Raw genomic sequence first — 15,357 nt, forward strand, 5'->3', positions numbered from 1 at the left:
TACGCCTTACACTCTTTTTGCCGGGGCATAATTTGGGTTTGATCGAATATTCAATCATCGTAATAGTTTTTTACGATCGACGACGTGCGGTCCGATCGGACCCTCCCTACACGATTTCCCGATCAAATACTCTCGTTCGCATGCATGCATATAGAACGACTGGTGTGTTTGCTGTTAGGTTTCATACCCGACTGGTTCAGCGGTGGTAAGTCAGTCGAGCATTTCGACAGCGGGAACGCGAGTAGCGCCTGGAATGGCCTAGGTCCGAGAACTAGGCGTTTTAGGACGACACCGCCCGTGCCCGTTTAATGACGATAATCAAATACAATAAAACCTTCCACCCGCTACACACGCGCTGACACACGGCCCTGATATAAATCAATCGCCATTATATGTATATACGATTGATTCGAGGTGAAGGGGTGCCAATGCAGATGCGCACCTGCCTTCACGCGCGTGTATTACGTTACCCTAATAAAATATTTGGGCGCATTTTATCCATAGATGCCCCTACGCAGTGACCCTAATTTTAATATGGAAGGGCAGAAGAACGCTCCGGTCGAGTTTTTAGTACTTCGACATGTTGTCAAATAACTCGTCAGCGCGCAGCGAAATTCAACTCAACTCATTAATACCGATTCAGACCGGGCGCGTATTACGTGTTTGTCGCCGCGCGAACGTGTGTGGTAACTTTGTAGCTATGGGGAGCTGCGGTCGGCGGCGGCAGCGCCGGAGTGTGCGTCATATCGTTATGCGATGTACTCGCCGCCTTCTACGCGCTGCCACGAATGTTATGCATTTAACACCGAAGCCATTACACTGATTAAATTTTCTCTCAGTCGCAGATTGCAATGCGCTCGCTGAAGCCTTGGCGCACTCACATCAGCGATTAAACACGCACACACTCAACCAGCATTCTTAACCTTCAACCCTCACAAGTGCGCGTCAGCGCCCATAAACGTATAGATTCTATATGTACCTACCTAAATAATATTTTATTAACGAAATGGCAAAATATTATCATCTAACTTAGCCGATTTTTGAATTGTCATTGTTGTTGCACGCGAGTATAGTGGACATTACTTTGCATCTTTTTGTTTTATAAGAAAATAGTAGAAGAATGCTACTATACACGTATTGCTGCATAAATTGTACCACGGGCTTTTTTAAGCAATTGATAGACTTGTGTGTTGTTTCATGGTAATATTATCTTCTCTTGATATCAATAAGGTAGGAACAAAAAATTTCATTCAATGCTTTCCTACAAGAAACTTGTACTTTTGCATGGTTTTGGAAATACATTCATATGACAATGATTTATCAATAAGTAATTAAGAACTCATATTAAATAACATCTTTCATAGTCAATAAATAGTTATAAATCATAATGTTTGTAAAAATTCATGAAATTCATGAAAACTGCATTTGAAGTTATGTAGTACGCGTACAGCAACTCTCCCCTATTTGTTCAACAAGCAGAATAGTAATGAGTTTCCAAATAGTAATGAGATCAAAGGTAAACACAAATGTGGTCATACTCGATCGACGTACAAGTCACCGACTTGATTTAGCAGTGCGGCATTCGTGCGTTGTGCGACCAACGTACGGATAGTAGTTGACATTTCTGTCCGCCGATATAACTATCTTTCAATTACGTGCAAACACACTAAATGTCAATCTGTGATTAGAATCGACAGCTGAATTTATAAACCCAAAAACGAATATACCGCGTTTACGGCTCTGAACGCTGCGAGCACGTTCGCCACGAGATAGTAAAATGCAAAATATTGTCTGTTAACTGTGCACCGGGACCCACCTAGTTGATACACAGCACCGAGAAGAAAATCGTGTTCAGTCGATAGTAGGCTGAAGTAATTGCGACTGCTTATAGAACGTTGTGCAACCACCACACAATCAGGCCACACGCTGTTGGCCATATTTTGATGCACCTAATGGCAGGAATCTGATTCATGCAAGAAAATGGAATAGTGCCCACTTAGGTTGAAAAATCCGTACTGGTGTGAATGCTCGATGGGAAACGCGTAAAAATACACAAGGCGGCAAGATCGGCACTATCCCCCCTATTCCCATTGATATCTGGAAGAGATAAAAAAATAAAACGGTTGGAATCGAGAGTCTTAAAAATGTAATTTGAGTGTGAAGCGAGAGCCACCCGAAAATCCTGATTATTTCTCTTTTTCTCGAGTCGAATTTTTTTATTGAACGCGCTATCGGGCCAGTGCCAGGCTGCAATGCTACCATTGTGCAGTGCAGTAAAATTGCGACATTGTTGCAAGGAAAACGAGCAGTAAAACTAAAATGAAAACGACCATTCGGGCCCCCGGATGTGAACGTGACGCGCTGGCGCTGGCAGCGAGTATTTACGTACCTCCAGTTCCTACTCGAAAGCGTTTCGGGTATAAGTGCCTGGGCAAACGATGAGGAAAAGAGGAAAACCGAACCAAAACCCCGATCCTATCTGTGTGGGGCTGAAAAGCGCGCAGCAAGGACGAGCTTTAGGCATCAAAAGCTCTCGTACGGTGTACCTCCTTTATGTGCCCAATCGGCCGGACGAATCGTTGACATATCGTGCATTAAAACATTTTATGATTGAAGAGAGGCATGTTGTGCACACGGTGCAAGCAATGTACTCGTATATTGCCTAAGTTTATGATCAACATTTTGGGCGGGCTGAATCTGCCCATTCAGCGCGCTCGCGCACCGATCAATTGCCGATTACTGATTAAAGCTCATCGCTTCATTTTTTTACTACCCACTATGCACATCAAGTCGATTTTACATCGCCTTTAAAATGTATTATAAATATTTTAAACATACATATATACCTATAAAGGGACATTTTTGTTTGCGTGTTATCTCTTGGCTGTACTCGCGATGCGAACTCGATCACGTTAGCGGGTGCAAAACTTTTATCGAGCATGCGATTTTTTCCAATTTTCGAACGCTAAACTTCGCTGGGGCAGACATTCGAGAATGTCCGTGTACACCACCCAGAATTGCTGTCGACTGCTGTTGGTACTGTACCCATAGCGCTGTTTCATGTTACATAAGCATATAAACGATGCCGTTGCCGCGCACGGTGTACTGTATCGTATTGTTGCATGTGCAACTGTAATAATTCAGCAAACAGCCGGCTGATATATGTACCTGCAGTTTGGAAAAATACTAAATAAAATAATAAACAATTTTATCTCTCACAATCACGATATCTATTTGGGTGACTGAAATAAATTGAATTGGCAATATGGTAATATCAAGCAGTGCGCCCGGCGATTATCGATGTGTTGTGCGAAATATCTGACACTTCTTAAACAGAACGCCTCCAAAACTAGTAAAACAACAATATATAATAATAAATAACATTTTATCGCTAAAAAGATAAATAACAAGTGTATAATGAAACTTTTTGTGCTGGTAAGCAAAAAATAATTGTGATGTAAAATATTTGTCAATACAAAATAAAAAGTTACCCGTCACACGCGCGCATGATTTCATTTATTTTTTCATATATACCTATGTGTGTTGTTTGTGTGCGGCAGCCCCAGCGCAGAGTTTAGATTATCCCATTGGAGTAAAGCGCCGCCGTCGCACGGAAAATCGTTCTGTATAAATCATGCGCGTCGTAAAATATTAACTCAAAATTAAATGGCTTAGTTCCAAATTATAGTGCAATTTTAAATTGTATCAGCAATATTTCACGCGGATAATGCCGCGTAGATATCGCCGGGGCGCTCGCGCGCGCGCGTATAATGCAAACAAACGTGCCGCCACACTATGTGTGTCGGAGGCTATTGTGTCGCTATTCTCTGTACGCACATTACGAGGGCGGCAAAACGCGGAACAATAACAGCGAACAGACGCCGCACGCCAAAGAGGCACAGCGGCATAAACACGCAGAATTACGAGCACTGCTTTTTACAGATAAATTTCATATATAAGATAGATAGCCATCCCATATGCTCGGCGTAAATTTTATTTTATTATTTATTATAAATTCCAAAATCATTCAGTGGACGCTATAAAACTTGGTGTACATATTAAAATAATGATATCACACAAATATCAAATATCATCTACATTTTTAATATGTTAATTTGAATTGGTCCCAATCAACTCTTAACCAGTTTATGGCACCTGCCAAATCAATAAATCTTATATAGAAAGATACTCAGGCAGGTAAATCGTTGGGATAATATATTCAAAATATATCGAAATTTGAAAAGTTTAGTTTACAACAAAAGACCTGCACACTGTCTGAATTAAAATAATTATGCAAATGATAGGAACACAAACTAACGTAAGTTTGCTATCCACATAATTTTGTTTTCATTGAAGACAAGCAGTCAGAGGCCATAAGACGAATGCTGTGATTTTATCGATTATACGTTAGAATTATTCCGAATGTATAATCAGGCGCAAATTTCTAAAATCAACTTGACTGGCAAGCCAACAGGTTGAAGGGCTCACGCACGGCGGACGTACGCCTGCAAGCGCAATAAATTGCAGCTTTGCAGAAAATGCGGGGCATATTATTATTATTTTGAGTTTCATTTCCGCGGGTTTTATTTTATTTGCGCGCGCGTAATTTATGGCCACCGTCGAATAATTAATTGCACATAGAGTTATATTGTTGCGAATTGTTTCGAGTGATTTATAATAATTCAGCAACACTATACACGCCAATGTTAAAGATAGATTTATAATATTTATGTTTGTCTCCCTCGAAATAGTACCGTGCTCCACTACTCACTACTCACACGGGTAGTAGGAGGTTTTAGGGTATTTGGAGGTAGGCAAAACGTCAATTGTGATAATACCGTGGCGCACACGCATTGTAGTTAAATTATTAGGGTTCATTTTGACTAAAATTAATGTTTCACAGTGCGTGTACCTCGGCCTCACAAATTCTCTAAAAATAATTGCGTGTCGCGACACAATTAGTTGCAATCCCTTAATACCTAACAAATACCTTTTATAGTCGTTTTAGGCAATTTCGAGTGCTCTCTGCCAAAGCCCACCCTCCGACAAAATTCGCCCACACTAATGCATTTAGAATTATAACGGCGCCAGATAGCGATGTAGAAAACGCTTGCCGCCTCTCGTTAAAAATCCTACCAGTAAAAATATACCCGAATGCATCTTTAGTGCTTTTGTTTCAGGCGCACATGAATAAACATGCAGCAGGCACGCTTCCCGTTCTTAAATCATTTCGCGAGCACCATCATTCACCCGAAAAACAACTACAAAAGAAAGTCGGCACACGCGTGAAAAGACAGCGGCGCGCACATGTGACAAAACAAATCAGTGGACTCTTTTATCTATTTTAAAAAATGTGCCAAAAATTTCGAGCTGGCGGCATAAAGGATTCTATTTACATTTCACATGACAAGCTCGCGTAAATCGCAATGTCTGTAAACCATGCGCAGTATACATTTCTTCTTAAATATTTTTACATTCGCAACAAAAATAAAATGGTGGATGCGCCTGGTGTATATTAATAAAAAGCAAAGTTCGGTTGTGCTTCTGCGCACATGTGTATAAATATATATATGACTGTGTGGAAGATGGTGGAAGATGCAGAGACAATGCGCAACCCTCCCACCCTGCCAGAGAAAAAAAAACCCTGACTAACTCACTTGGCGATCACATTCACTCAACTCCGACGTGCCCGACGACACCCTCACTCATTTCGACTCTCGACAATCTGGCAGGCGAATAAAAAGAGCGCTCCTTATTGTGCGAATATAAAAAAATGTTTTAAACTCGTCAACGACGACGGCGGCGAAGCGCTGGTACACTCGACAGTATTGAAGAAGCATGATCCCAAAGTCGTATAAAATTTCACGAGACGCGAGGTAATTTGGAACTCCCCACTTTTATATTATCACAAGCTGCCGCCGTCCCACCAGAGCGCCAGCCTAGTCTTCATAACAATGTGTATTGTGTAAATGTTTTTTCGCTGGCTCGGTTTATGAGCGAATCCTCGCCCTGAGGCAAATATCTATAATATGTAACGAAATCAAATATTGCTCTACACAGATTTCACACCCACACGCCTAGTGAGTAATAAAAATTTAGTTTGTTATTGATATTGTATACATAAACCAAAAATGTACTTATTATGTGCGATGTGATAATGTGACTTATTACTAGAGTGAAAATTGAACGAGGGCAGCTATCAAGCTAACAAAAAAGTACATGTTTTACATAAACACGAGCACATGATTGTTGGAGATACAAATTTTGATTCATCTACAACAAACTATAGATATAAAGTGCTGCAGTAAATTCGATAAACTCGCAAAACGTGTTTGAGGATATTCAACTTCTTCGATAATAAAGTTTTGCGCTTTCTGCAATTCGCTCGCTGTGCATATACGAACTTTGCAGCCCGTCGTGCACTCGCCGAGACTCCTCAATTAATTCGAATTGCTTGGTGTGTTTATACGTTTAGCATGTTGTGGCGCATGCGTACGTGCGAATGTAAACGATCGAACGCGATATATTTTCAAGCCAAACTGCGGATGCGGCGAAAAGTCATCTCAGCATGCATAAAACCGCAAGCGGCGAAAACCATCTAACTAACTTTCCGATGCGCCGGCCATAAACTCGCGTCCGGCAAATGCCTCAATTACGAACGATTAAGTCATGTTATATTAATACGCACAATAATGCTCGGTGTGTGCTACGAGTACGCTGCTTATTTACACTCGTAATTTTGAGTGTATGAAAATTTGCGCCGTCCACCTAAGGGACCACCTGGGCACATTAATATTTAATGAACAAAATTTAATATTCCCCAGTCGGATGCCGAGTTTATTATTATAGGACCTCATTAACATATTTAATAATAAAATGGCATATTATTAAGAAGCGCGCATTAAAAACGCTCGGCGGGCGGCGAGCCAGCGTCTAACGTGGTTTTCCACTATGCGCACACGAAAAATGAACGCCGGGGCGCGTACACCGCTCATTAACATACTCGTATACGAACTGCCTGTACCGTAAAACAAACGTTTCGTGTGTTTATTCGCTATTTGTATTTATTAGGCCGGCTCAGATGGACTTCTGCGCACATTTCACGCACTTTTAGTGCAAACAAAAACTTTGCGCGTTTGTTGCGAATTCTTGTTGTTGCCGTGTGCTGTGCGTGCGGGCGGAGATAAATAAATAATATTTTATTGCTCATAAAAGTGACAGTAAATTCGCCGTGGAACGGTAATGACAAAACGAGAGACACAAGAAAAATAATAACCGAAAGTCATAAACAGAACCAAAGATTAGTATTTTTTCCTCTCGGTGCACATACATCGAAGTAACAGGATAAAACTTCCCGAGGAAAACGCGGGGATCATGTCACAGGCGGATGAGCGAGGGAGTTGTTTTATAGCGCATGTGATGTGCGTGGATGGGGCCTTCTATGCCTACCGGCTAAATACTTTCCGGGCAATGCTACCACGATGATGATGATGATTCACATTTAGACCAGACACGGCAACAGCGGCTGGCGAATGCAATTAATGCCGGTTCTTCCCTTTATTACAACTACTTTCCGCAATTTCGGTGCATCGCACTCACCGCGCACATGCGTCTTGATTTATACTGGCATTGTATGTTAAACACCACACGCATTCTTATTTTTGTATCAACAGCATTAATCATTTTTTCCGGCTGCCGCCCTTCTCCTACACGTATGAATGACACCCATTTTGATTTTATCACTAGCGGCCAGCAAGCCAACATTCTGTTTGTGTATGTTGTATAACTTGTAAATCCTCATAGCTGAGCGATAAATTTTATTTGTCGAGCATCCTGTGCGAAACTTGTCGGCTAACCTTTTCAAGTGACAACAAATCAAGCAAACGTTTTGCATTCATGTCCATCTAGCTTTAATTATCGTGTCGCAGGGCGAAGAGAAATTTGTTAAGGTAAGTACAATGAACGCGCATATGTAATATTCAACTGTTCTCTCTGGCAGAGATGTGAGAGTTGAAAAGGTTACCTGGCCATACACGTTGCGTCGTCAGGGTTAAAGACACCGCAGCCGCGATGACTGAGATGAACGTGTTACTGTTTTGGGATGAATCATAAATCGAAAATGCTCCGACATGCGCGCGTGCCTTCCAACAAAGCTACGCACATCCAAGACACTCATTTATCGTTCGTTAAATTTGGAAACTCATTTTTAAATGGAAAAAATCTTCGCAACAAAATCTTTGAATTTTACTGCTGCTTGTTGTTGTTGACGTTCACTAATTCTGAATGGAATCGCCGGTTCGATGGTTTGCAATGGTCGTGGTTCGTTTGTGATTTCACAAAACAAAATATTGGTTTTCTAAGTGAATGAGTTTCGCTTATGTTGTAAATAAATATTGAACAACCAACACAAACCAATGAGCTCAACCACCGCGCGAGCGCGCGAGTTTGGTTATACGCCAGCGTACGTCTACGTGGCCTCTTGTGTATTTACAGTCCATAAATTTTTTTGCAGTTTATCGAGGCAAATCCAACATTTTTAACACAATATGCACACTTGACAGCGTTTCCTCCCAATATTCATCCTGTATTATGATGTGTTCATCAATAATATGAAAAGACGCGTCGAGTTTGCATTACATATCAAAAAATTTCATTTCAATAAATTAACATTTGCGACACAAAAGTTACGCGTTTATTTTTTGACGTTCCAAGTAAGTTATTCATGGTTTGATATGTACATGAAGGAGTCGAGCGTAGCCGAGTGAGAAGTAATGGCTTTCCACTTTCAAAGGTAACACACGCTCGATGTATTTTTAATAGTCCTTGTAATTTCTTCATTCCCAACCCGACTATTCTATTTTCGTAGGGAAAATGAATAAATGTTCATTTGGGATATGATTTTTCAATGTTTCCATTGAATGCTTCCAAAAATAGACGACGCATTAATAAACAATTTATACGCACGACTAGTTTTATTTTAATTAGTTTCTAGATTATTGTCGCATTGCCTTGTCCACCAAAAAAGACCCCGAGCCCCGAGTCCATACAATAACACCCGTGGTGCCTCAAAGGTCGCTTCCCCATAATATTTTCGTCGCTCCAGTCCTGCTGGTTATTACTAATGTATGTTCATGCTCGTTACGTGTAGATTTGGTTGCGATTGGGTAGTGCATCCCTCTCGCATCGTCCCAAGACACGTCCGGGCATTATTTGTCAGTGCGGTGAGTAAATATCTACACACATATATAACTACCATCTGGACGATGTTAACCACTGGCCGTACACATTTGCATCGCGCATGGATCTATCACCTAAACAAATAGCGAGATGATTAAATGTAAACAAGGTCGGGTTAGGTTACTTACACTTATGCCCACACACACTTGAAACCAAATGCACACATATGCATCGCATGGATCGAATATTATCCCAAAAATCATTTGAACTACATTTAATGACTCGGCATGGTGTATTTTCGCTTTGTGTTGGATTGTTAATTAAACACTTTTAACATTTTAATGTTGGCATAACAACATAGTAAATTATCAAATACTGGAAGATTAAATATCAGCAAATTAAATGCATCATATAAAGAAATTTCGAAATGAATATCGTTGGCGGCGACGGAAACACATAAATTATAACAAATTGCTAGATGACTTACGCGCTAATAACTGCATGCAGCAAAAAACGTAATTTAGCCGTTTCTACTCTAACGTATTGTTTAAAGATTATAATAGAATATACAATATTCTAGTTGGCTTGATAATATTTCCACCATCATCCGGGTTGAGCGTTTTTCAGCTGGCGAGTTAGCTATATCATTTGTTCTCATGTTTAATCTTGCGCGTATTTTCACATTGTGCGAATTACGAACTTGCGCATTTGGAATAGCGCGGCGAAATTTGCACTTGAAATATACTTTTGAAAGTCATTGAAAATATGCACAAATAAATTCGCTCCGTAATTTATTTCGCTACTTTGCATATTCGCCATTAACGTGCCTGTCTGCTGTGGCGCGTATGACTCGGTCATAACTTGCTGTCTAGCGCGGAAAATGTTTTGTCTGGCTGCATATGATCAGCATAGTTTTTATTTTAGACTAAATTATTAATTTCAAGTGCAGTAACACACAATTTTTCACCCACAACAGCTCCGGCAATAAATATTCATGATTGACGTGATTAAACTTGCTGCCATAATATTTCTGCTTTCCCCTTTTTTAATACGTGTGGTTTAGCCTCGCTTTCCACCTCAAAAAAAGGATTCAATTTCCCTACAAGTTCGTGTTTACCGAAACGTCGCACTTACCAACTTCCAAGTATAGTTATCGTTAAGGATAGTAATAAAGAAATTATAATGACTATTAAAAATACATTGGGCACCACTGCGCGTTCGATCGGTAAGTACCACAGCAGTGTACAACCCTCACAGAGCCGTTAGAGGTGACAGGGACTGATAGTAATTTTCCACCAAAAACTTTTTCTATTAGTGGGCTTCCTTCAATCCTTGATAATTAAGGGTTACCAATCCGATATATATTGAATGTCGACAATGTCGAAAAATGTCCTTTGGTTTATAAATTTTTAATAAAACTCCTCTAATGTCGCCAGTTGCAACCATAAGCTATTACAATCAGAATTAATAATTTCCAAAAATCTAGAAATTTGAGTAAATTTAGAATCACACTTGGAAACGAGGAAAAACATAAAACACAATATGCGACATGCGATAGAAATATTAAATATATACATATAGATATATGTAGGTATATATATATTTTTTAAATTTATTTGTTCACGCGCAATTTGACTTGACACACACAAGCTGTCATGCATGCACATGACCCCCCTGCCCCATGGAATTGTTGACTGATATACCAGTTGCTGAAACAAGCGCGCGCCCGGCTTCAGATAAAATTCGTCTCGCATAAATAATAAATATCCAACACTTGTCGCTAAATATGATGCCCTTCTATTTGTTTGGCAGTTGCTTTTTCATTTTTGGGGTAAACGGCCCCGCGTCGCATAGCGGGCACAGAGCCGTAAATAGAATTCCACTTTAGTGGCGTATATTGAAATATTGAAGGCAGTTAGGGAGAATTGACCGGCGAAGGTGTAGGGCTCGATGCGACGAGGTCGCAATAGGGAATTAATGCTTTATTTGTTCGTTTTTTATTTGCCATCGCACGCACATGCGACCAGATACCAACCCGCGACTATTATGGGATATTATTACGCAAACATTATGTCTCTAACTTATACTAATGTTTATTACTGCAAAGCTATTATCGTCGTCCGTATACTAAATATATAGGTACACGTAACATATTGCAGGCAGCTATAAATAAAAAATTGTCGCTGCAATTTGCTATGGCAATGGTCATTTGTTATCGGAACCTAATATGTTAATTAAAGCGTGCAACACTGGGGTCACCTGCAAGGTTGTGCGCTCCACTTGTATTGCCTGCGATTGCGATCATTGTTGCTATTTTGCCTGCGCATTGTACCTGGAATTCCTGATGCGTCGCCGCAACCCATCCCGAAGAGATTATTATAATATCAACAAGGCGAACGGAAATGCGCCTTCAAGCTGGATGCGCTACCGCCACAACCATTGTGATCCCTGCCAATTAGTCAAAGCTGACAATCGGCGGGCGGCGGTTGATGGGCGGCAGCGCAACTGAGGGAAACATCAAATGTAATTCCACCCCCGCCACCGTTGACGGTATCTTCGGTGCGCGGCGAGCTGGCAAACGCAAGTGGAGTATAATATGCCACTATTATTGTTATTATTACTAAAGGCACCCCACTAATAACACAAACGCACCGGTACATCAATGAGGATCACCGAATCCAAACAGCAACCGCAACATGTGAGTGACGGGGACTAGCTTGTTGCCAACATAGCGTTCGGGGGTCTGCGCGCATACGCATTCCCCAAATCTGACTGACAACCCCGCACGCAGAAACCATATCCATATCTGATCAGCCAAATCCTTTGAGAGAGAAAAAAACGCACTTCAAACGTAGATTACAAGCCGATTTCAGCAATGAAAGCTTATCAGAACCAAATTAGTTTTTCATATTTTTCCACACAGATATCGACCGTTTGCAAAATCAACATATGCACCACCAAGAACCACTTGAAGTGTTCGCACCTACTACCTTAGAATTGGAGTCTATCCAGGAAATAATACCGCTGACAGACACCAAGCTAAACATTATGCAAATCCATTGAAAATTATACATTTCGCACGGCGTTCACCAAGATGTATCCAACCTCGAAATTCGCGAGAGCGTATCAATTTACATACAAGTCCAACTCCGAAATCCATCCACAACAATTAAGGTACAATGATCCGCACTGATTATAACCTACGATGGCTGGGTTCGCTTTGCTGATGTGACCGAAGAGAAAAACAACAACAAATGTCCCCTCGAACTTTTATTACTCATGCATACTGAGCATACTATGTATGTTTTAACTGTTCCGAGTATGTTTCAACCACAGTGTAAGTTATTATTACGGCCGTTTGATGATTTACACAGCCCAAATATGTTCCTGTTCATGCGGCTGAGGCAGAAGGAATGTGCTCGCCCATCTACCTCCCCGAGAATGACTCATTCATAAAATCACACTCGAATTTTAAAAAGCATATAGGTATACTTATACCACGCCAGAGAAATCGTAAAGCAAAATGTTCAGCAATCGTTAATTATCTCAAGCCGCTTGAAAGCCGACGTCGATAAGGATCTTTATAATGAGTCCTATAAAGAGTCGCTAGGAATTTTCTGAATGCAAGATGTAGGTAGACGTGATACACGTATTGAGGGAGGGTGAACGTGCAGCAAACGCTGTAAAAAACTAGCCCCCAGCTAGCCTATGTAATTTAAGTATTCATGCCTGTGCTGATCTCTCTCGCGTCCAGGTTCTGCCTAGTCTCGGCTGGGGCTGCAGGTAGTCTCGGTAATTTCAGGATGAATTTATCATTCTATACACTGACTGCGCGCTGCATGATAGACGTATCATATTTGCTCTAAGGGTGTTGTGAAAAGCGTATGACAGCCTGACACGCGGAGATGGGGGTACGACGTAAATAGGCAGGCATTGGAAGCCAGTATGTGCAAGGTAGATGCTCCTAATAAAAGGGAATATTTTATTACATCATGGGAGGCGACGTAAGACCGTAGTACCAGGGATTAGTTAATATCTTATGTGCTTCGCGTCAGTGCTCGCGCCGCTCGAAAAATTACACACTACATGCACTAATCTCCTAATATCTTTAATAATCTCGTAGAATCGTAATTCCCCAAAAGGAAGCTCCATTATTAATTGTTAACGAGACCTTTTTTCATTCCATCATCTCTTGTAATTATTTCATTACACACGAAAAGCGAAAATCGCAACGATGCGGAATACCTATCTCAGACTGCTTCCCTCGGCCTTCTAAGAGAAAACAATCGTGGCACGTAATTCTCAGCAAAATATTTTCAAACGCTGACAAAATGCCGTCAATTGGAGCGCTTTAATTTATATTTGTAAAGCGAGCACCATTAAAAGACAATGCGGCCCCAGCGCCCCAACTCTCAAGTACGAGGTTTCGAGTGTAATGTAATTAAAAGTGTCTGCGTGTGGAGGACGAAGACACGGCGCGCTATATATTGTTTCAAAGAGACGTGAGATTTGTATTTATATCCTTCATGTTCCATGGCAATGATACAGCGCACAAAGTCCTGCTCGATTAAAAACACTGCGCACTGTCACTGTCGCCTTACCTCCCTCCAGGGAACGAATTTCCGACCGATGCTTTGTTGAAAAGACTTCCGCGCCGCGCGAAAAGTAAACAGAAAACGTATTTGAACCGCGGAATAATTAAAAATTTAATTTATGGTACAAAAGTATTTGTACATGGTTTCGTTGCTTACTTCGCCACATGTCAAAAACATGCGTACATTGAAGAAGATGAATTATGTCGGAGCGATTACATTCCGGGAAAGTACTCGCGCGCCAAGAAGTCAGTCATTGTCGTATCGTCTGTATACGCAGGTTCAAGGAATTGCGTTAATTAAAAACACATTTGTAAAAACTCGCAGCACGTTATGTTGGTACAACAACAGGCCCACTGTATCGTGCGATGGCCTATCGCCAAAATATCCAAAGCGAATACACTTTCGGGTTAACGAAACACCCGATGCTTATCTGCCCCGCTCGCCACCCCAAATGATTGATACGCTCGCGCACTAAATAGTGTGTTTGCCGATGCGGAGCGTTGGATAATTTTAAATTTCAGCTATTAATTAACACACAATTAACGTTCCATTCACCGGCGTTTCACTTGGAACGAATTAAACTTGTAAAAAAAGTTGTATGTACATTTCGCTACCGGTCTTGGTACCTTCGCACTGAAGTTATAAATATTGACAATAGAAAATTGAATTTTAATTTCAGGTAGAGTTAAAAAAAAACATGTTGAATTTAGATGAACTTGTGGGTGTGCGAGCAAGAACACAACGACAGAAATGCGCGCTCTAGCTCACAGATAACATCGTTCACTTCTAATGACATTTTAATTAACATGTGTATTATGCATTATGGCGCTTTGCACACTTTATTACACATGCTAACTGTTAACAATTAGCATGGATGTGCAAACATAGACCGACAAACTTCCATGCGTGTATTTCCTATTCACTGCCTTCATCATCTTCGGATAAATATAAATAGGTATATAACATACAAACATTGGAAAATAAATTCACAATCGTTCAACCACAGAGTAAACTCCATTGTTTATTTTTCTACTCTTAATGATGACGATCGCAAAAAGACAACACCTTTGCATTGTGTCATGTACCAGTAAGTTATAGTAAATCATACCAATTCCTTTATGAAGATGTACCACCATTCAGGGAGGCAGGTTGGCTTTTGTTGGCAACGAAAACTCCGTGCAGATACAAAAGGCCAGATAGATATGTATACAAATGTGTCCAGTGTACAAAAATCATTTTGAAACTGGTCCCTATATGATGGGTTTGCGTGTTTTGTAGAGTGCGTGAATGCTTTGTGCAAGAAGTCAGACCCGGGTCCTGATTCATATGCAAAACCGCTAAAAACCTGTGTCACTCAGCGTGACGCTCGCGTTTGGCAAATGTGCGGAAAAGAAACGTGTCGCCATTCCTGATCTGCAGATTAGACTACATTTTATGTTATTATGTTATGCAAGTGGCAACTAAATGACTCTCTTCATCGACCCATCAAAATGTTGAAATCCTGTTGGTCGTGGGCCTTTGAGAGAAGAAAAAACCAGCTTTCGTACAATGGGAACATCAGAAAAGCACGGATATCTACTACTGT

This window comes from Atheta coriaria, unplaced genomic scaffold (assembly GCF_025399875.1).
Source record: "Atheta coriaria isolate IRGN ID8LTWV9N9 unplaced genomic scaffold, Caltech_Dcor_3.1 hic_scaffold_9_pilon, whole genome shotgun sequence".
Lineage (NCBI taxonomy): Eukaryota > Metazoa > Arthropoda > Insecta > Coleoptera > Staphylinidae > Dalotia > Dalotia coriaria.